Source organism: Ixodes scapularis, unplaced genomic scaffold (assembly GCF_016920785.2).
Source record: "Ixodes scapularis isolate PalLabHiFi unplaced genomic scaffold, ASM1692078v2 PGA_scaffold0__279_contigs__length_252992795, whole genome shotgun sequence".
In the NCBI taxonomy this organism is placed as follows: domain Eukaryota; kingdom Metazoa; phylum Arthropoda; class Arachnida; order Ixodida; family Ixodidae; genus Ixodes; species Ixodes scapularis.
Genome location: NW_024609835.1, coordinates 67,909,564 through 67,932,188, shown reverse-complemented (window position 1 = coordinate 67,932,188; position 22,625 = coordinate 67,909,564).

The window sequence follows — 22,625 nt, the reverse complement described above, 5'->3', positions numbered from 1 at the left end:
TGGCCGCAGTGACCAAAGATTTTGAAGGTCTCCGGGAACGGTCATCAAAGAGCAGTTCTTAAAGGGTTGTCATCCAGCGCTGGCCATCTATTTGAAGGAAAGAAAACAGCCACATTTGGAGGGACTGTTGGAGATGGCGGACCAATTTTTGGACGCCCAAGGTCATAGTAACCTAGGGAAAGCGGGGAAAAACGAGGCCGACCCCTCAGCGAAGAAAAGTAGCGAGGGGGGCGGGCCTCCGCGGCCTGCTATGAGGTGCTACCTCTGTAATAAGACGGGGCACAAAGCTGCACAATGTCGTAGCCTGTACAACACCGGACAGGTGCCCACATGTCAAAGGTGTGGCAGGAGGGGACATAAGACGGAGGTCTGCCGGGGCCAGACAAAACCTCAGGCGTCGGGCATCTATATGCCCCGACCAGACAGAAAGGACGGAAACGTGACGGATGGGTTTTTAGAGCTGAAGGATGGGACGAAAATTCCGGTCGTCAACGCGGTAATGACCCCGCGTCATAAGTTCCTGGTCGAGGGAATGCCAGTCGTTGAGGGCACAATCGGACAGAAAAAGATAACGGTTCTGCGCGACACGGGTAGTAACACGGTCATCGTAAGACGAGGATTGGTCGACGACGGCCTCCTCACTGGAACCAAAAAACCGGTGTATCTCGTGGATGGAACCGTGAAAATGCTTCCCGAGGCCCATATCCACGTTAAAACGCCCTACTTCAACGGAGGACTCAAAGCCCTGTGCATGGACGGGCCCCTGTACGACCTTGTGCTCGGCAATATTCCCGGCGCTAGGGAACCGGACGACCCCGCGACTGACGTGGAGGTGGGGGACGACCCGATACCGACAGAGCGTGTTCAGGAGGACCCGGCGGAACTTGACACACAGGAGGGCCAAGACGAGCCAGAACGCGAAACCCGGGCGGAAGTGGAAGATCCCCTAACTCCGGCGTGTGCCGTGGAAACCAGGACCCAGAGTAAGAAAAAACAAACTGGATTGAAAAAACTACACGTGCCTCAAATCGAAGGGCTGGCCATCGACACGCCGAGCTTTGCAAAGGAGCAGGAAGAGGATGACACCCTGCGCCCCTGCTTTAAGCGGATTGGGGAAAGGGCCAGGGGAAAGACGGCCACGATCACTTATACAACCGGAAAGGGGCAAGGGCTTCTTTATCGAGTATACCGGGAGCGGTCGGGGAGAGAGACGCGCCAGCTCGTGGTGCCTCAGGCCCACCGAAAAACTGTGCTGCAGGTTGCCCATGAAAGCATTATGGCGGGACACCTGGGGCAGGCGAAAACGAAGAGCCGTATCCTGGAAGAGTTCTTCTGGCCGGGATTGGGCTCGGACGTACGGCGGTTCGTGCTATCGTGTGACGTGTGCCAGCGAACAACACCGAAAGGAAAGGTCCCTCGCGTCCCACTGGGTGGGAGCCCCTTAATAGATACCCCATTTCAGAGGGTTGCTATCGACATCGTGGGACCGATGGCTCCGGCATCGGGCCGAGGGAACCGGTACATACTGACAATGGTAGACTACGCGACTCGCTACCCGGACGCCGTGGCTTTGCCCAGCATCGAAACCGAAAGAGTGGCAGAGGCCCTGGTCGAGATGTTCGCGCGGGTCGGAATGCCACGAGAGATATTAAGCGACCGGGGCTCGAATTTCACTTCCGAGCTAATGAAAGAGATCAGCCGGCTCCTGTCGATAAGGCAGTTGCACACGTCCCCCTACCACCCCATGGCGAATGGATTGGTGGAGAAGTTCAATGGAACACTTACCCCCGAATTCATAGATGTGACTTGCTCTGAAGTCGAGCTTCAACTTGCTCAAGTCCGTCTTGCGACGAGCAAGCGCGCTTCATAAACGCACCTTAACTTGAACCGATCTTGAACGGAGCTTGAAGCGAACTTGAAGTGCCCAAATTTCAAGACTGGGTTGGACCTATCTTGAACGCGACTTCGTAGTCATTTCAACATGGCGGCTTGCTGATGTGACGTCGCATATGGGATCGCCGCGTTCAATATTTGTGTCCTGTAATTGCGGTGTTGCCCTCGGTGACGGGTATTTTTCGCCGAGAGAAGTGGCCATTCCTCCGTGATTGAATGCATCCCACCGGGATATGCGACGACGAACGGCAACGGCGCGGGAGCTGCTCGGCCGCGACTTGACGGCCTGATCCGAACGGCGACAACAGGCGGCTGCCGCTGATACCCAAGCTACAGTTGCTCGTCACGCTGCGACTTTTGCTGGCAAGATGTTTCTAGCTGTCAACATTTCACAACAGACGGCGTGCGGCGCAATCGGGAGAGTGACGCGTCTCACCGTAAGGCATCTGTTGCTCAGACTGCTCGGACTCGTCCACTTCCCCGGCGCTCCCGGAATCATCTGCCTCCTTCGAGTAACCGGGTTCACGCACGCGTGTATCAAGAGCCCGGGCCCCGGTGGCGATTATGCGGACATTTATGAGAACTTCAAAGCAGTTGCCTGCATAAACTATCAGGTGGGTTCCCCCGCTTACCGAAAATAAACAAGTCTCCAGAGCTTCTGGCGCGAAGGACCTGAGCAAGCATGTGTGGTGCGCACGCACGTTTGCTGATGCAAGCTCTTGACCCCTAATATGTAACGTTCCCTGTATGCATGCTAGCAGTTGTTAAAAACAAAAAGCGCAGAAAAAATACAAGGACACAGAAAAAGAGAAAATGGACAAGGCGCCTTGTCCTGTTTCCCTTCGTCTGTGTCCCTGCATTTTTTCGGCGCTTTTTGTTTGCAATGAGCCAACTGCCCCAAATATCCACTTTATTGCAGCAGTTATTCCCACTTCTTTGTTGTTTGTGCTGGATTACTTGTTTTAAAAAAAATGACGTGTAGTATGTACTTGCCCCCTGCGTCAGTAAAATAAATATGAAAAATCAGGAATGCTTTCTAGTTTGGTGTTGCCATGCATTTCAACTTCTCAAGTGATCTCTGAAGTGTCAAATGGCTGCTTAGAACAAAATTGGTCATATAGCTGCTGAAAACTCACTCGAATCCATTTACAGATGCGACACATTTCAACAAATTTTTTTTAACAAGTTTTGATGCGTTGTTTCACTACTGTATTTTTCAGTAGCTGTTCACCACAAAACATTATACTTCTCGAAATACATCTCGCTTAAAGTTAGTCGAAAGGCTTTGCTGAAAGGCATATCTTCTTTTCTTAAGATTTCTGCAACATTTGACAAGTGGATGTGTCGAAAGCATTGTTTAGTACTATGCTCAGGAGTGTTTACCAACTTCCCCCAAAACAATATCTAATGAAACAATAGCCACCAGTTTAATTTTTTTTTGCTCTAAAAGATTTATTACTATGCACAGGTTTGCACCAAGCTCGATTCGCGGGCACAACACTTTTGTGCCCAATCCACAATCAAAATATTATTGCCTCGTGAAGAAAAAAATACATCACAATTCTTCCACTGCAATAAAGGCGAGACAAAGTGAGTTGACCTTTTTTATGATTGTTCACTCGCACTAAACTTCACACCCATGCACATATTATCTGCATGAAACCTCCATAATGAAGATGTTGGGATGATAATTTGTCAAATTCTTGAAAACATCATATATTGTCTCTCTGACTCGTAACATTTATTAACTCATTCAGGTACAACACCGCCCAAATAAAGACTCGCAACACTGCTGAAAGAAAAAGACAATCCCTTTGCCTCGTTGGGTAGTTGAAATCATCACTGTGTGCGCAGCATCACATAACCTAGGGAAAACGAGCCATCCTTGCTGCTCTGCCAGTCATACGAGCCAGGGGACAATGTTGAGAAGATCAGTGCGACTACCACCTGAAAGGGGTAGAAAAACAAGCAGTCTGAAGCCAGAGTGGTACTGTATCGGTATGGTGCCTGGAATGCATCTCCGACTGGTGTGTCTAGAGTGTCCAAAGAAGTGGTCCCTCAATTTCTGCCCGGTGCGTCATACAAGTGTCATACTGTCGCCGGTCGCAATCCTCCCAGCGGCGGTGGTTGATGCGGCAGACGCCTGTTCTGCTGCAGGTCACTCTCCAGTTCGACAGTCCACTGAAGCTCCAGCAGCCGGTGGTTGGGACGCCGTGACAACAGCGACACTCGTGTTCGCCTCGTGGTACTCGCGGCTGCTCTTTAACTTTTCAATGGCCAACCGCCAGGATCGCAACATCCAATAGCGTGACACTTCGACTTCTGTGACGTCATTCGTTGGCTCTTCGTGACCACTTTTGATGTATGGGCAGCAAAGGAGGCTAAACACACCAGTCGAAGACTCGCTCCAGGCACCATACTCGTCAGTAGTTGAAATGGTCACTCCGTGCACAGCATCACGTAACCTAGGGAGACTGAGCCATCCTTGCTGCTCTGCCAGTCATGCCAGCCAGGGGGCAATGTTGGGAAGATCAGTGCAACTGCCACCTGAAAGGGGTGGAAAAACAAGCAGGCTAAATTCAGAGTGGTACTGTATAGGACTCCCCTTCCTCGTGGCACCAATGTGAATGGGGATAATACGTATGTTGCACAGTGTGCACATTTTCAAACTTTTGAGCACATAGTGAGCCACAGTTCATTAATCACAATCATTCATATAATCCCTAACTGAAATGCTTTGTTTAACTGATGTTTATGTATATGATGTTTATCACAAATATGATGTGATTTATGCTTTGCTTGGGCACAATGACCTAAACCTAGAACAGTCGAAATAAGATAAAGATGAAGGAAGGTATGCAAAGCGACCATCCATTTCATATGCGCACCTCCCTCCATCCTTGTCTTGTTTGCATTTTTGTGATCTTCTCATTTATTATGGGATCATGCTTTTTTCATTATTTTACAAGTTATTTTCTCTGATTCTTGCATTTCTAAGTGGCATGCCTTGTGAATGCTGTGTCCTGCATGTTTCTTTCCCCAGTGAAAATACCCGTTTTCTTTTCTTGATTGTGTTTAGAACTAATGTGAACCCTGTGCTAAAAATATGGTGGAACGTATTGCTTCCTTTGTTTACGTTTCATTACTCGCTGCACACTTAGAAATGTATGAGCCTCAATATTGCTGTCCCACTTCCGAAATAAAAGAATTTTAATGGCTGCAACCTGTGCATTAGCCTCCTTGTTTGTCTTGTAATCATGAAACACTACCGACATAAAACCTGCAAAAAGGGAATGGCTCAAGCTGTTGACAAACAAACATACAGACCAGAGCTGCTTATTTAGATACATATCCCAACATGCGGCTCTGACGGGCAAACACAAAATAATTTTCTGGAGGTGGCCCTGCACGTCTAGAGGCCCTGAAAGACTCCAAGTTTTGTTTACAGATAGCTGAGATGCTAACTTATAGAAAAAAAATCATTCTGACCAACCTCGTATAGCCTACACCAAATGCTGCACATACATTTGGTGTAGGCTACCAAAGCTGTTTCTTCTCGAGCTGTTGCTACACATACCTGTAGCAACAGCTCGAGCCGAGGCCACACCGGCCTCGGCTCGAGCTGTTACTACAGGCTGTTCTTTTTTCTTCCTTCAATACATTGAATTGTGAGTTTGTGCTTGTCTCTTCTCTCTCCTCTGTTCCTTTCTATTTGTGCACAATTTTAACCATGTTCTATCATTACCAACTCACCCAACTAACCACCTTAATTCAGTCATCAGGTTTTCTAGTTTATGCAAATTTTCATAGTCACTAAACAGCTTTCTCAGGTTGCTTATATATTTCCAAGCTTAGACGTTGTGCGAGTCGTAAGCTTGTGAATGCAAACTACTGTGTCACAAGCTTCATGGTTGTGTGGCGCAGAAGAAAAACAATGTGACGAGGACACGAGAGGAGGGCTATGGTCGTAACAAAAATGGCTCGGGTCCTAAATGACTTTCTATTAAACAATTACAGTGGTGCGAGCATTTACTGCCGTAGCCAAAGATGTTCAAGCAGCCAAATAAACACGGCACTGAAGAGTACAGCGACGAACTGATGGTTGTCACTGAACTCGACAAACGATCAGGGTGTCACAGTTGTCTTGAAACAGTCCGGCATATGTTTTTATGAACAAGTAGAATGTCTTGCCGTACTGAAACATGTTATACCAATCTCTGGAACAGTGTGTCGCATGCAGGATTGGGTAGCCACAACTTTTCAATCAGTGAAGCAACTGCAGCTCTGAAACATGGTCGCACAGGCGGAAGAGCGATGAGCGGCCTTTCACATCCAGACGACGGTTGGCCATAAAAGCAAATTTCTGCAGTCACGTCAGCGGGAAGAGATGCTTTCTGCTGTTTGTCCACTCGTTTGCAGCATTGCTGACATTGATGTGGTGCTGCTACCAGGCATCATAGTCACTCATTTATGAGAAGACAATGGGTACCGACCTGTAATGCTTGATAGACATCTAACAGGAGGTCGCCTAAGCCCTAAAGTGCCCTTTTACGAAACCACAGCATGCAGCTGCATTCAACAGCTTGAGCGCTTTACTCATGTCCTCGTTACTTCATCTTTCTCCTGCTCAACAGACGGTTCCCCTTCCTACCAGTGCACCATTGGCTGCAGCAGCACACTGACTCGTTGTGGACAGGGGGCACTCACTGTGCACAGGGGGCACAACATGACCATGCTCATTTACTTGCCTGGGAATTAGGTCCAGCCCAGACCGCATTCACTGGCTGAAAAAGCAGTTCCCTTCCTAAAAAATGCGTTTATGTAAGGCACTTACATGAAATATACAAGATGTAACCACAAAGCTAATATTTCCTAAGGTGCTACTCCTGCTCCTGGACTTCATCTTTAGGGAAGAGACTTCTGCAAACCGTATAAAATGGTTTGACTTCAATCCACGGCTGTCACAAATGAGAGAGTGGCAGCGTCGAGACTATTAACAGCCGAAATAATCAAATAGAAATTAGAAAAAAACTAAAATTTTAAAGAGAGCTTTTTGATTACAGAAGGTTAACAACCCTACCTCTGCGCACCAAACATCAGTGACAGTTCCACTGCCTCATGCACAACATGTTCTGGGCCAGAGTTTTTGCCCGCGAAAGCCCGACGAGGTAAACATAGCTGCGAAAACTATGATGCCCGGTAGCTACTTCCTGGTTTCGATCACCGAAAGCACAGGCACCGCGCCCAACGCTTTATGTAGTGGCGCCCATCAACACAAGCCTTCGTAGAAACATGTAAGCAACACAAAACAACGTTTAAAACAGCCGAAAGAGCGCTTAGGCCAGGCCGCGTAGTTTACAGTTTACATATCCGAGAGTACTACGCCGCATAGTTTGCAGTAAGGAAATGTTGTAGAACACTTACCTACTTTGAGCTCCGCTTCAATTCACAGTCCTTTACCTTCCGCATCGGGAGTTCCAAGCGCTTTTTCGTTACTAGAGTCCCGTAGGAAGATCCTATGAGGATTTTAAACTTTCTTGTTGAGGCGTGTGGACGCGGCACCGGAGTCAGGCACTCACTCGAATACCTTTTCATGCTTGTTGAACCCAGATAAGCATTTGTGTCTCGTCTTCAGTGAATCCTAGTTCAAGCTTCTCCCGAGTTTTCATAATGAAGGAAACGTCGAAACTCACTTGACGCCAAATATGTCCACAAGCGAGGGACGCCAACGAGCAAAACGAAAAGAAACAGGCCAGGAGCGCCAGGAGCCATCGCTCAAATGAGCCAACGTTGCTAGACGGAAAAGCACGTTTGTCTAGAAAACGCGTACAACGTTAGTTTCGAAACCTGCTAAACAGCATCTTTCACGATTTGCGTTTCGTAAAGACATGCTATGAAGAAAATTTTAAGAAGCAACTTCTTTTTGACGTTTGAAACCCTTTTTAAGAGAAAAATTGCAACCTACTCTCGCTCCCAGGCGGGAAGCAGCGCGAGCGCTCGCGACTTGAACGGGACTTGACGAAGGAAGTTCGCGGGAGCGTCTATGAAACGTAAAAGCCAGCTTGAGCGTTTTCAAGTCGAACTTGGTGTTGAGGCGGACTTGAGCAAGTCGAAGTCCGGCTTCAGTTGAAGTCACATCTATGAATTCGGGGGTTAAACTCATGCTGAAGCGAATGTGCTCCGAGAGACCCAAGGATTGGGACCGGTATTTGCCCGCATTGCTGTTTGCCTACCGGGAAGTGTCGCAGGCGAGCCTCGGCTTTTCGCCTTTTGAATTGTTGTACGGTCGCCACGTCCGGGGCCCGCTAGCCATTCTGAGAGAGGTGTGGACCAACGTCGAGCTCGACGCAGAGCTCCGGACCACCTATGAGCACGTGCTCGACCTCAGAAATCGCCTCGAGGAGACGTGCAAAATCGCCCACGAGGAACTCGCGAGGTCGGGAGCTCGTTACGCTCGATACTACAACCGGAAAACCAAGGAGCGGAGTTTCCAGCCGGGAGAGAAGGTGCTCCTACTGCTCCCCACGGACAACAACAAACTTCTGCTGCAGTGGAAGGGGCCCTTCCTCGTTACGAGAAAAACAGGAGAGGTCGACTACGAGATCCAGACCGCGACCGGCCTGAAATTGTTCCACGCTAACCTACTAAAGAAATACGAGGAGCGGGGAATCGAGAAAGAAGACGAGCGACAGGCCTGCGCGGTTCTCTCACTGACGGAAACCGAAGACGACCAGCCGATCCCTCTACCAGCATTCGAGAGAGAGGAAGGCCCCGGACACGCGAAAGTTTCATCGAAGCTTAGTGCTGAGCAAAAGTCGCCGCTCGACCGCGTAATGCGCAGCCATGAGAACATCTTCTCTGACGTTCCGGGAAAAACCACATGGATACAGTGCGAGTTGAAGCAGACTACAGATACCCCCATCTATGTGCGACAATACCCACTGCCATTTGCGACCCACACGAAGGTTGAGGAAGAGGTGCAGGAAATGCTCAGGCTCGGAATAATAGAAAAATCCAGCTCTGCGTACAACGCACCCGTCCTGCTCGTCAAGAAGCCGGACGAAACAAATCGGCTGTGCGTCGATTTCAGACGTCTAAACGGCGTCTTAGTTCCAGACTCCGAACCCATGCCACGAGTCGACGCCGTTTTCGCCGCCGTCGGAAACAAACGCTACTTCTCAAAGATGGATTTTGTGAAGGGCTACTGGCAGATCCCACTCAGCGACGATTCCCAGCCCAAGACCGCATTTTCGACGACTTCGGGACTGTACCATTTTCGGTACATGCCGTTTGGGGTCAAGACCGCTCCGGCGGTATTTGCCAAACTGATGCGGAAGGTGGTGGATGGAATCCCAGATGTGGCCCATTACTACGACGATGTGTTGGTGGCTACCGACAGCTGGGAGCAACACCTCACAGCTCTGCAGACACTGTTTGGCCGTATCCAAGCAGCAGGGCTGACCATTCGCCCGACCAAGTGCGAGTTTGGGATGGAACAAATTGACTTTCTGGGTCACCGCATCGGAAAGGGACAGCTCGCCCCCCTCGGAAAGACGCTCGACAAAATCGAGAAGGCGAGTGTGCCGACCACCAAGCGCCAGGTGCGGGCGTTCCTTGGACTGACGGGATACTACCGGGATTTTATTCCCGACTACGCAAAGATCAGTGGGCCGCTAACGGACCTCACGAAGAAAAAGGAAAGGAACCAGGTTGAGTGGAGGACCGCTCATCAGTCGGCGTTCGACGAGCTGAAAGAACGGATCGCCAATCCGCCGATCCTGAGACTCCCAGATTTCGGAAAAGACTTCGTCCTCAGGACCGATGCTTCCGACACAAGTCTCGGAGCTATGTTAATGCAGCAGCATGACAGCCGCTTACATCCTGTGGCTTACGCTAGCCGGAAGCTGCTCGCTCGTGAGGCCGCCTACAGCACCATCGAAAGGGAGTGCTTGGCATTGGTCTGGGGAGTGCAGAAATTCAGTCCATACCTTTACGGTAGGAAATTCCTCGTACAAACCGACCACCAGCCGCTGAAGTACATCAATCAGGCGAAGCATCTGAACAATAGAGTGCTGAGGTGGAGCCTCCTCTTGCAGGAATTTCCTTTCACAATCGAACATATCAAGGGCAGCGAAAATGTGGGCGCTGATTTCCTAAGCCGCTTGTAAGTCCGCCTCGATAATGAGGCTTTGTTTTTCTCTATTAAGCCAATATATGTATGTTATGTTTACTCCGTACTTCGTTTGTGTCCTCCGAATATGAAAACTTCCCACTGTTGGAATGTGCACGGCTTATCTCATACGGAGCGCAGTTTGGTTTGCTTAGTATATGTACTCTTGATTTTTTTTTCTTTTGTGCGCTATTGTTAGCCGAGTTTTTGTGAAGAGTAGTTTAAATATTCACGGGTGAATCTTCTTAAGTGAGGGGCAGTGTCACAAAATCCGGCTATGTTACGTTATTCATGTCACAAAATCCGACTGTGTTACGTTATCCATTCTCCCGGGCCAGACGCGTCCTTCCAACAAAAATTCGCGGGGAGTGAGGTCTGGGACCCCCCGAAAACGAAGCGATGCTCCCTTTGGGGGAGGATGAAGGGACGAGCGGGCCAGCGTCCTGGGGTTTGGTGTCTTTCTGTTTTGTTTTCCACGCCTGCGTGCTGGAATGCGGGGGCCCGTCCAGGGGGACTCTTTGGGGCAAAGGCGAGCAGTGTGAGCGGGAAACTCGGAAGCAACAGGCGGGGAATCGAAGCGCCGAGTCCGTGGAGCTCAACGGTAGCGGGCCAGGTCCGGACTGGGGAAGACTTCGACGACGAAGTGTGTGTGTGTGATTGTGTGGCTGCTTCAAGCCGCCCAACCCAGCGTGGTACCACCGGGACCATTCCTTCCCCCTTCGGACAGCGCCTCGCAAGACCGTCACTCCCGGACACTGGGAGACGAGATTTCCCCTCCACTCGCACTTTCCTCTTTATAGTAATTAAGGAAGCGGTATTTCTGTAGTTGGTTTTTATTCTCACGGGTGTCCGATTGTATTATTTGATAACATTTAAGCTCCGAAGTTATTTTCTTTTTTTCCATGTTCGGGGAAGCTCCCGCGTAAGAGATGGTTACTGCATTGTATTGAGCGGTAGACTTTGGGTTTTGCCTAATTCGTTGTGCGTTGAGTGATTTATCTTCGCCGCCCGTGCACCGGCCGGGTGAAGTGCGTTCGAGTCCTGTTGTTTTCGCAGCTCGGCACTTGTTTACCTTTATTGTTTTGTTTTGTTTGTAGTATTAAATTCGTTTCGTTGCAAAACTGTGGTCTCCCCTTCATTGGCAGGACTCCACCGAGGCGTGGACCTATCGCCTGGTCGGCAGTCCTTTGTGTTTAAACAGAGAATATCAGCAAACCTGTGACAGGCTTGTCTCTCTAAGTTTTTGATGTGTCGCGGGTAGGAAGTAGGCTTACAACGTGTCGTAGTAGGCTTTGGGTTTAATGACGCAAGTTATCGGGAAGGGGCGCGGCATGCAGTACAGGGAGGGCGCTCCTCAACGATAGAAGGTGGCCTGCAGGCGGACATTCTCCAAGAGAAACAAAGGGCCCGAGCCCCGCATGTTCACTTTTCCCCGCTTTTCTCGCGTTCATGTCCGCCCACCGTCTTTTCTGCATCCCGATCTACATTATAACGTTAACAGAACGCCCTTCCTTACCGATTCGGGGAGCAGGCTGCTTATGAATAATCCCCAAGTCACATTAACTAGGAACCCATCACTAAGTTTGGCCTCGACAACGGGCAACCTCTTTGCTGTGGTATTGCAACCAATATAAAAATATGACTATTTTATATTATTAAAAATTGCAATGGTTTCAACAGGTGTGGATGTATTCCACAGCAGACTATTTTATAAAATTGCCGGTTCAAGAGATAAATATGTAAATATGTGTTCAAGCGAGCGCGGGCACTCCCTCGATTATGAAAGCTAGATCCCATTGGCTCCATTGAGGTGCAGTGACCCCCAACATCCCTTTGTGCTTATTGTTGGCTATCTTTGGCCCCCGAGGTCGTTCTAAGATGCTTCTTTCTTCTTCTTCCTGATGAGAGTATTGTTTCGTCCTGAAAATCCCCGAACCTCGTTTTCGGTCAGGTTGCACCAGTTATTTCAACAATGGAGGATTTCTGCACAGATAACATTTGTCTGAATTGCTCAAACTCTCAAGCGATGTTGCTTTTGGGCCATAGATCCCAATCTACTATAACTACTCAAGCGATGGCATCTTCCCGAAGGAAAAAAAAAAAAAACTGTTTTACATATCGTATTCACTGGGATTTGGTGTCTCGCGTAAAAAAAAAAAAAATGTCGACACAGAATACAGTTTATTCTGATTTCTGCCATAAAACACTTGAAGCGTCATGGGAGCTCATGCAAATGTGCTCCCTGGACGCCGTTCCGCTTTGCGCACGCACCAGCGGGGAGCAAAAAAATAAAAGAAAAGAAAATCCTGACGAAAGTTGAAGACTGCCCAGTTCAGTGAGGACAGCTCTTGACTCAGATAACGTATTTCGAGGTCATACGTGTTTACAACCACGACATATTGACCGTGTGGGCAAATATGCGGGTATTTTACCTAGTGGCTTACTTTAGAACTACAGTGTTGGGGACGACAAAAATGACGCAGCGCTCGGCTGACATACCCGATCGCTGAGTGAGTGTTCGGCTCAGACTTGTATTCTCCCGACGCATGGGGGGAACGCGCGAGGGGCCCTCCAGCCTGTGTGAACAATGCAGCGCGCACTGTGCATCTGTCCAGCATCTGCTCACCATAAAGGCCGAAGTGGGTAAAGCTCACATTTTTTGACAACTGCTTTCGGGAGAGAAGCAGCCTGTAGCGGCCAATCAACGTCACTCCGTCCATTATGGGCACTGCTTGTGGGCAATATATTGATTGCTATTTCATTTGAGGTACTGGGCCGTCCCATGCTTTATTTTTGCTACTCAAAGAACCCCCTAAACAACCATGTTAAAATGCAAATAGAATCACCTAATTTTGTGCGACTTGTGAGTTTCATACACTGTCTCTAATAGCTTCGGCTATTATTTCTGGTGGTACAAGCTGTCAAAAGAGAGGGGAAATATCAGAATATTTACACGGTGTTCATTATAAGAAACAAGGCATCTTATGTTTCCGCTGAAAGGGAACAATTTGGAGGACGTAATATTTTTTGCGTGGTTTACGCCTTTACTTTTAGAACATTTCGCTTTAGTCTAGAACCTAGGAATGCCACGCATTCATCGAAAGTTCGAAACAGATGCTCCAAAAACAAAACAAAAACAACACCATGATTAAGTTGAACAAATTCAGTTTATGTTTTCGGGTGTTTGCTGCAATTCACTCTATTTGACGGGTTCCGGAAGAAATGTCCCCGGAAAAAACGTCCCCGGAAAAAATGTCCCCGGAAAAAAAGTCCCCGGAAAAAATGTCCCCGGAAAAAAAGGCCCCAGATAGAAAGTAGGAAAAAATGTCCCCAAAGGGACATTTTTTCCACTTCAAGTACAATCCGTTTTTGACTTTTGTGTATGAATCAAGAGTTTGTCATTTTATTCCTGATTTTGAAACATTGCATCTCAACTATTTGTGTTTGTTTTTCATTGTGAATAAAACATTCATAACACTTCTAGCTAAAACCAAATTATTGTGTCGGGAAATTTGAGAGGTACTTGTGTACCCTTTTCCAAATAGGTACAAAGCGCGACACTTAACACGAACAGGCAATCGCTAGTTTTTTTGTTTTTTTTTAAGGGGCGAAGCTTTTTAGTGTCTAGCCTTGTCCGTCCGGCGTCCGTGCTAACATCGATTGCCATCCCATCTGTCTTCTTAAAAAAAGAAAAAAATTTTGGCACAGTCGACAGGATACAAACCTGTGCGGGAGACCCCAATGGATTTCTAGTCCATAGCCTTAACTGCGGGACGAGTAGGGGCTCTGAGATGTGATAGTAACTCAAGAGCTGGGGATGTCATGGATGAAATGTTGCATGTAGCCGCTCAACGTCTATACAACAAAGGGCGCTGCGGTCAAATGCGTATGTAATGGCGTTAAACTTTGCATGCATTGGCTCAACGTTTATAGAGGAGAGGGCGGAGGGTGCTGCGGTCAAATGCTCAAATGCGTATATAACCACGTTCTATACCACACATTCTCTTTCTGACATGGACGTGGAGATGCTTTCCCACGGCATTCAGCGGATGCAAGCTGATCCGCTAGAAGAACCACTGGCTCTGCATTTCACCGACCATAAAGCAGTAATAATGAAGTCGAAACGCAACCCGGAACTCAGCAATACCTATGAGCAATAAAAAAAAATCAGCACCATCAGCCCTACCTATGAACAATAAAATCAGTATCATCAGCACCACCAGAGCTTCGCCCCAATCAACATAATTCACCACGTGGAGATGCGGTCATTTTTTTATAGAAACGAGAGGTTATTTGTCGTCAAAGTTATTATATGTATTGAAGGTGCTTATTTGGGGATGTAATGCAAACGGTAAAATTTCGTTCTCACTAATCCTCTTTCGGAGCCGTTTTCCCCTACCTGTCACACGGTGCCTTTTTTCCCAGGACATATGACCGGACCGCCCGAAGCACATGAGGATCAGGGAAACCCAGAGATAGAAAAGCCTTTGGGGACATTTTTTCCTACTTTCCATCTGGAGCCTTTTTTTCCGGGGCCTTTTTTTCCGGGGACATTTTTTCCGGGGACATTTATTCCGGGGACATTTTTTCCTACACCCCTATTTGACATGTCACAAACTCAAAGGTACATATTTTCTGTGAGGAGGTCTAGGCAGTCAAAAGTTTTTCTGGATTGAAACTGTCCGTACTGTAGACGAATAGTTTTGCCAGCGCAGTGCGGAAGCTAACGTGGGATCTTAACGTTCATCATGCAATAATAATAAATTTTGCCATGAAACGATACTGAATTCAAAGGTTAAGCACTTCAAAAAAGAATGCTGACAGAAGTATGTTAACTTTATGCTCACATGCAATGCCTCTGAACTGTGCGGTTTTTTGTTTTCGTATAATATTAAAAGTACAAGCGAACTCCTCTTGCAGTCGCTCCGACGCAAAGCTTGCTGACGCAGTTTCGGGAAACCATGATGTTGATATACCACGGGCATACCTTCGGAACTGTAGTGACTGATATTTGAATGGGGTTCACGTGTTGGACTCGAGCACTGCGTTGGCGCTTAGCCGCAGTCGATGCCTTGCGGGACATTCAAATTTTGGCTCGAGCTCAATCACTGCAGTGACGGCCGGAACTGCCAAACGTACGAAGTGGGGAGTGCATACGGAGTGTGGAGTGCGGCGCGTGCACCGTTCATTGACAACCGCTGCGTATTGCTCTAATGATCATTCGCGGCACATTATCTGCAAGAAATACATCGGGCAGGCGAGCCGGTTGAAAAAGAACATGCTGTATTTGTAAACCCTGGGACGGAGAGAATAGAAAAAAAAAAAAAACACAGCTTATAGTCTTAAACTTGTGGCCGCTTTTTCTGTTCAAAGTGCAAAAGCAAGTTGTTTTTATTAACATTTTCTGCGACTAGTCGCGCGTGGCCGGAAACGATAATAAGTGTTCGATAGGTTATGAACTGGAGGTATCTGACGATAGTAGAACAGTTTTATTGTCCCTTTCGCACTCCTGTACGATGATAATCCGAATCCAATCGGTCAATGGCCGGGATCTAACTCAGTAATTCTACAAAAACTAACCATTTTTCCCATTATATAAACAATATTACGACTTAAAGTGAGAAGCTTAAAATAATTTTAAAAACTTTCATAAATATTCGTTTCTCGAGGCAGGAGCTTTTTTTTCTTTCTTTTTTATACACAAGACGTGGTTCAATATACAGGACGTCAGAACAAGTCTGGTCAATGTTTTATTAATTGCTCTGCTCTCCCATAGAATCACGATGGAGAATACAGAGCGCAGCCTAAAGAAGACGAAGTAATTATGAAAACTAACGTCAAGGGGATTTCCCCCGATGCTCTCAAATATTTTCGCTGAAGCTTTCCCAGCGTACGCTCACAATGGATTCAGGTGCGCGAGCACCCGGCCGCTCCTCTATAATCCCTTGCGTCCTCCAACCCGATTTCGCTAAGCCAGGGGAAGGACGGTCTCGACAGGTTTGTTGTTTCCTTGTGCCCTTGGATGGGCATTGACTGTCCTCTAAAGTCCGGTTCACAGCCGTATTATCCCGTACCCGTATGGCGTCACCAACGACGTGGTACGGCTATGGGTGTTGTAAAAAAAAAAAACAAAAAAGAAAACACACTCGGTTATAAAAAAAAAAAAAAAGCAACAACTAGAGGTTCAGGGCCAGGGAAAAGTACGCTGGGGAGGGGGGAGCAGGCGGAATGGTGGCGAGTGGGGATGTTCCCTCCTCTCCTCTCCAGCAATCCGTCTGCTTCCTCCTCCCGTCCTACCTTCAACGGCGTGCGCCAGTGTCACTTGTTCGTGACTTACGAGACATCTACAAAAATCATCGTTGTTGGTGGCAGTCGAACAGAGAAAGGAGTGCGTCAAGCGTTTTTAGAATCGGCCCTCAAGGAGTTCGTCAACGAGACTGATGATTCAGGTAAGGTGTGGCGCTACATATTTCTCTTAGTGCAAATTGCTAAAAGCGTACTGTTTCCGTCAAATTATATTTAAGGCGATCGGAATAGTCTGCAGTCGACTGGTGTTATAGTCGAATAACTGATGTTCGAAAACAAAAGTCGCATAGTAAACGGCTTGCCGAAATTGGCGAGCTAATGTTGTAAGCAGGAATATCCCCGGAATATTTATTTAAGTTGACAAATGGTAAATACGGAAATATTGGCATAGATATTGGCTCGTCTAGAAAATTCTTGCTTAAGAGGGCGCGGTACCTCTATTTATTCGTCCGTTTCAGCCACCAGATGGCGCGCGGCTCGAAACGTGGTTGAACGCGCAACTTCTAGATGGCGCCAGTATCGAGGTGTGAAAAGGCCCGCGTTATCCGCTGCGTGAAATAGATCCCGAAATCTGCCGTGTTCTCCCGGCGGAGGAAGTTTCTGCATCCCTCGCGCGCGCTTGGTATGTACGCGCGGTGACCGAGTCCGGCCTCTGCGCTGTGTGATGCAGTGGGTGGCGCTCGTTTCTGTTCGGAGGTAGGAATAAAAATGCCGGTCCCCTTTTTTACGACGCTCGTTTCTATAGCTTGTTTTTCTTCTTTTTTTTTATCTCAAGTGACCTACAGTACCGCCTGTTCGAAATCGTCCTTTGCGGTGAGCGATTGAGAGTCAGGTTAGCATTTTATTTGGGTCAGCACTACACGTTTAATGGAGACCTCGGGCGGCGATGTAAATATGCATTGCTTCCCAAAGTGTGTCCAAGGTGCGCAATGACAATTGGAAAGGGTATTGAAGGCGCGCGACCGTCGGTTGGTAAAATACGTGCGTTAGATTGACTTATTCAGTCTAATCATTTTTGCCAACGTCTTTTATCCGTTTCGACAAATGACATGGTCGAGTCTATTGATAACCTTAGCTAGATTGGACGTACGGAGTGTCCGGGCTTTAAATAAATTTGCTTCGTTTATGCGAATGAATAACTGTTTTCTCTTTTCCGTGCTCGGTGCTATGCAAAAATCGCTGAGATGTTATGGTAGCTCAGTGTGGCGGCGTTTTGCACGCTGACTCGCTATTGCATTCGCTGTGCACAATATGTGTTCAGATGGAATGTGCCAAATCGTATTTCCGATCGATATGATAGATTTACTTTGCTACAGTGTTAATTATATTTTCCTGATTTAAACTGGTTCGTCCCTGATCTGAGCCTAAGTTTAAATTCGAAGGGCAGACAGACTTAGCGTCGTAACAGCCGTAATGCGCAGAAAGAAATTAGTACCATGAAAGAAAAACAAAAGGATACGAGGTGGCTCAGTGTTATAGAAGTAATGAGTGTGCAAAGGATGGGATACGGTCCATTCGTCACATGCACACTCGTCACAGGACGATTGGTCACAGGACGATTCGTCACACAGGAACATTCGTCATAGGATGACTCGTCACGCGGCCAACCGGTCTCACAATAGTTCGTCCCCCCAAAAATGTATTGTTCAATTTGGTTCGGGCGGACAAAGGCGAAGAATTTGTAAGGAACGTTTTAGCTTCTGATTCGGTCCCGAACATTGAATGTTGGTTGGGCCTCAGAAAGTCGGTCACCTCTTATCTTAGCATGTCTTTCGCTTCTCGAGGTCAAAGAATTTGTAACAGACGTTCTAGCTATCTGGGTCCGTCCTGAACGGTGAATGCGGAGGCCATAGAAGAGCGACTATTTTTGAACTACATTCAAAAGGATGGAGGTGATCGCAACAGAGAGAGCCATGATGCTGCACGAGGGGTACTCGTACACATTCGGCAGAAGGAATTCCGATACTTGTTGGTTTTGTCGAATAGGTGTATGCAAGGCAAAACTAAAAACTAATTTGGCTGCCAGTCGGATTATTGCTCGTTCAAGCCTGCAACTGAGATCAACCTGCTGAAGACCCGTAATATAATGAAAGGAAAAGCGGATGAGTATTGTAATATTAGTTTATATAACCATTGGTTTACGTGACAGTGGAAAATTGTGAAACTCCTCATCAGGGTATGTAGGCAGATGTTGAAATTTACAATTTACTATCGTCCCCTGCTCGATCAATGAGACCAGTTGCCCGCATGACGAGTCATCCTGTGACAAATGTTCCTATGTGACGAATCATCCTGTGACCAATCGTCCTGTGACGAATGCGCATGTGACGAATCGTCCTCATCCCGCAAAAGATGCCATCGTACGTTGTTTTTTTTCTTTTTTTGTTTTTTTAACTCTCCGCATTGCTGGGAAACGCTCAAGGTACCAGCAAAGACAGCGAGCTGGCGTGAAATTTCCATCGAGCGGAAAACGAGTGTGACTTTTATTTCATCATGCGCTTTCATTTTGATATGGCTCAAAATGGGCGCGAAATAGTAACAGGTAAGGCAACAAAATTTAGATGTTAGGTCTGGAGCACCGCCATACTCAGCCGTGTTGGGGGCATCTCTCGCGAGTCAATACGGCAAAGGTATTGCGCGTCGAACTGTACGTGAGAGTTATCCATTTCAGCGAAACCTTGATTTCGCAAAACTATTGTGGCTCGAGTCGTGGCTTCCAGTACTTGAAAGCCACGAGCGAGAAATAAATGACAGTTGATTTTGAAGGACAATCGCGACGTGGAAACCCATAAAAGAGAGTTCCAATAAGACGAGAGCTTCCCCTTCTCTTCAAGTGCGTGGGTTACGCTCTCAATCCTGCACCTGTGGTAACACCGCAGGCTCCTAAAATGGCTTTGAAAACGTTCCTGATCGCAACAACTTTTTTTTTTTTTTTTTTTTTTGTCGAGGCGCTATTTCATTTTTTTTACTTTTTGTCTACCTTGATACCCCATCAGCGCAAAAACTACAATAAACTAAAAAAAAAAAAAAATAGTGGGCATACAACGACAACGCACCCACTGGGACCCGAGTCAAGGCAAGAACAACTAACTACTAAAAGGGGAAAAAAATCATGTTCGCATACACAGACAGAACGCCTCCATCGAAAGAAATGAATCATGCGCTTGTTCTGCCAGTCTCGTTGTGCGTCTGTCAAAAGCCACAAAGGAGGAAGACAATCAGCGCCTACACCACTCCCCTCCACTCCCCCCCCCCCCCCCCCCACCACCCCTAAAAAGAAGAAAAGAAAGGTTTCTTGGGCGCGCGCGCGGTCGCCCAAGCGATGACCTTGGAAGGGTATGCGATTGTAGCACGTTTGTCCCCCGGTTGTGCCCCTGTCTCAAATGCCACGGTCCGTTTCTCCCAAGTGCCCGTCTTATCTTCCCGAGTATCAACTCCGCAGTGATTCTGAATCATTCCGATGCTTTCCATCGTTGCAAAACTGTTAGACGAATATTTGCACAGAAGTATACTCTGTTCGCAGAACTATCTACGGCGCTAAAATTCAAAAGCGCCGAGTTGGATTGGGGAACTCGTGTAGGTTTAGCTCATCGTTGGAACATTCTTATTCGCTCGATGAACTCCACAAAACGTGTAAATATTAGAATGAACTTTCCAGAGAACGAGAGTTGTTGTCGGGGTTCCAGGCGACCGGACAGGTCGCAATTATTGGCTGATTAAAAATTTTATTTCATAATCACAATCGTATCAAGGGCACGCCATTTCCTCATCACTTCTTCTACGAAAAGAGTTGCTGTATTCGTAGCACACACAGACGGAAACGGTTGAGACTGCCCAAATAATACCTTCTTTTGGCAGGTACTGCGCAGCGATTACACACAATGCCTCTAACATAAACATGCTGCTCCACATGTCTATTCACAAGATGCAATACATCGTTCTCCCAACTTTGTTGAAATGGGCATGAAAGCGCGTAACCGTCACTTTTTTGAAGTTCTACTTAGAGGTGAAGTGTTTACCGTAAAAAGTCGTTAATTATTTATTTTTTTCCGTTTACTACAAAGCTCGATTCCCTTAAATTTTTGTTTTTATATCGTCTCTACAGCGCTTTTACGTCGGTACTTTCGTGTTAGAGGACATCACATAATGTGCGAAAAAAACAACAAAAAAACGGTAGGATCGATGCTGCATAGCCTTTTTTTTTTTTTGTGGACATCAAGAAAAAAAAAAAAAGATAGTAGTTGTCTTCACTTCGCACTGCATGTTTTGGCACGGAAGTTCCTATTTGGTTATGATGTCTTTACTTTCTTAAAAATTATATACAGTAATTTAAATTACCGAATTACAAAAACGTCGAAATTGTATAATTGCTTTTCGTTGGGACGCCATGACGACAGCGACACTCGTGTTCCCTCGTGGTTTTCGCCAGGATTTCTACGATGAATTGCCAGGATCGCGAGATGCAACAGCGTGACACTCCGTCTTCTGTGACGTCATTTGTTGCACTTCGGGACAACTTTTGATGTATGGCCAGCATAAGACGCTAACCACACCAGTCGGAGACGCGCTGCAGGTGCCATAGTACTGCTCGTAAAAGTAGCTGTCACGTGCTTTGCTCCGCGACTGAGGGTTGCCAAATTACGGTGAAACGGAGTATAGACAAAACAGACTGGACGACATTTACCGGGCATCTTTAGAGCTGCGAAGCTCAAAATCACGCGTACTCATAAGATTTTTTTTTTCTCGCGTGTTTGTGATTTTTATGATGTCCTGCAAGCAAGAAAAAAATATATATGGTGAGGTCACTCCGAGGGGGTAGCGATAACTGCGAGCCACGAACATGAAGGACTCGCTAACATCCGCCAGGAGTGTGAACGGTAAATCGTCACGCAAACATATTCTCACAAGCTGCAAATATTTATTTGGCTTAGGAAGTAGAATACTAGTATACTAACGACATGTGATTATTGTACACAAGATACCATTTCTCGGTTCTTCAAAACCATTTCCCAAGTCTGAACGGTCGCGCTACGGGCCGCGGCTAGCCGTGCCCTCGATAGACTACGGAGCTGCGTTGTGTCGTCTGCTACTGTACCGCCAACAGGAGAGCGATAGCTCTGTGTGTTCCACAGATGCGTGTTGCGGTATAACTCTGTACGTCTGTCCTAGAGGAAGACAAAGAGATAGGCTCTGTGACCCCCTCCTAAGCTAACAAAAACAAACAGAAGTATACTCGTTTGGACTGAAAGGTTTACAAAATAGTGACCAGACATTGGAAAAGCATATGTCACAGAACTTGGTTTATGAAATGGCATCATTGTTTCGAGCAAGAAATCACCTGCTCACCACTGGGACGATGAAATCGTCACTATTTATTGCGTCAGGTATATTTGCGCTCATGAAGAAAAATCTGAACACATCCTTCTCCCAAAGTCCTATGTCGAATAATAAACACTTTTTTAAACATCTATGCACAAATAACTCATTTTTTTCTACACTTGTGTATGCACGTTAATTGACGTCAAACCGCATTTTTGATTAGATCTTGATGTCTACACCAACTACATTCATATTTTTTAGGGCTTTATTGAACGATAACTTCAACTATAGTTAATGGAACACGATGGCTCGATCTCGACAAAAACCTCAACGTGCAAAGCTTCCACAGACGGTCGCTAGCGAGTATTCTCAATGTGAGACTTCAGAAGCTTTCGCTTGCCATAGGGAGCTTGCTTTCGACTACAGCACTGCACGGGCCCGGAAAGCGCTGCTGTGTGGAGAGGTTGACTTACAAGATGACGTGTTACGTGGTCACGTAAGATGGCGTCATTTCGTGCAGCGTGATCACGTAAGATGACGTCATTTCGTGTAACGAGATCATGTAAGATGACGTGTTTGTGTCACGTCATCACGTAAGATGACGTCAGTTCGTATGAACTGACGTCATCTTACGACAACGCCAACAACATTAGTGCCGTCCGGAACCATTGACCTTAGAAACGCGCTTCTTCGCTTGAAGAGCTGATATGCGTTGATTGTTATTTGTTTCTTTTGCCTACTACAGACCATTCAAGAACTCGCCTTCTGGGTGCCACCAACTTCGTCTACTGGGCTGTGAAGCGCGTTCGAGCGTGCGCAATACCTCTCTAGGCCGAAAGATTGTACACTGAGTATGCGTTCACAGCTCAATGACTTTGGCATTTTTCGTCAGGAAAGATGCTCCCACGAGAAGAGCGTAATGGATATGTGAATAGAA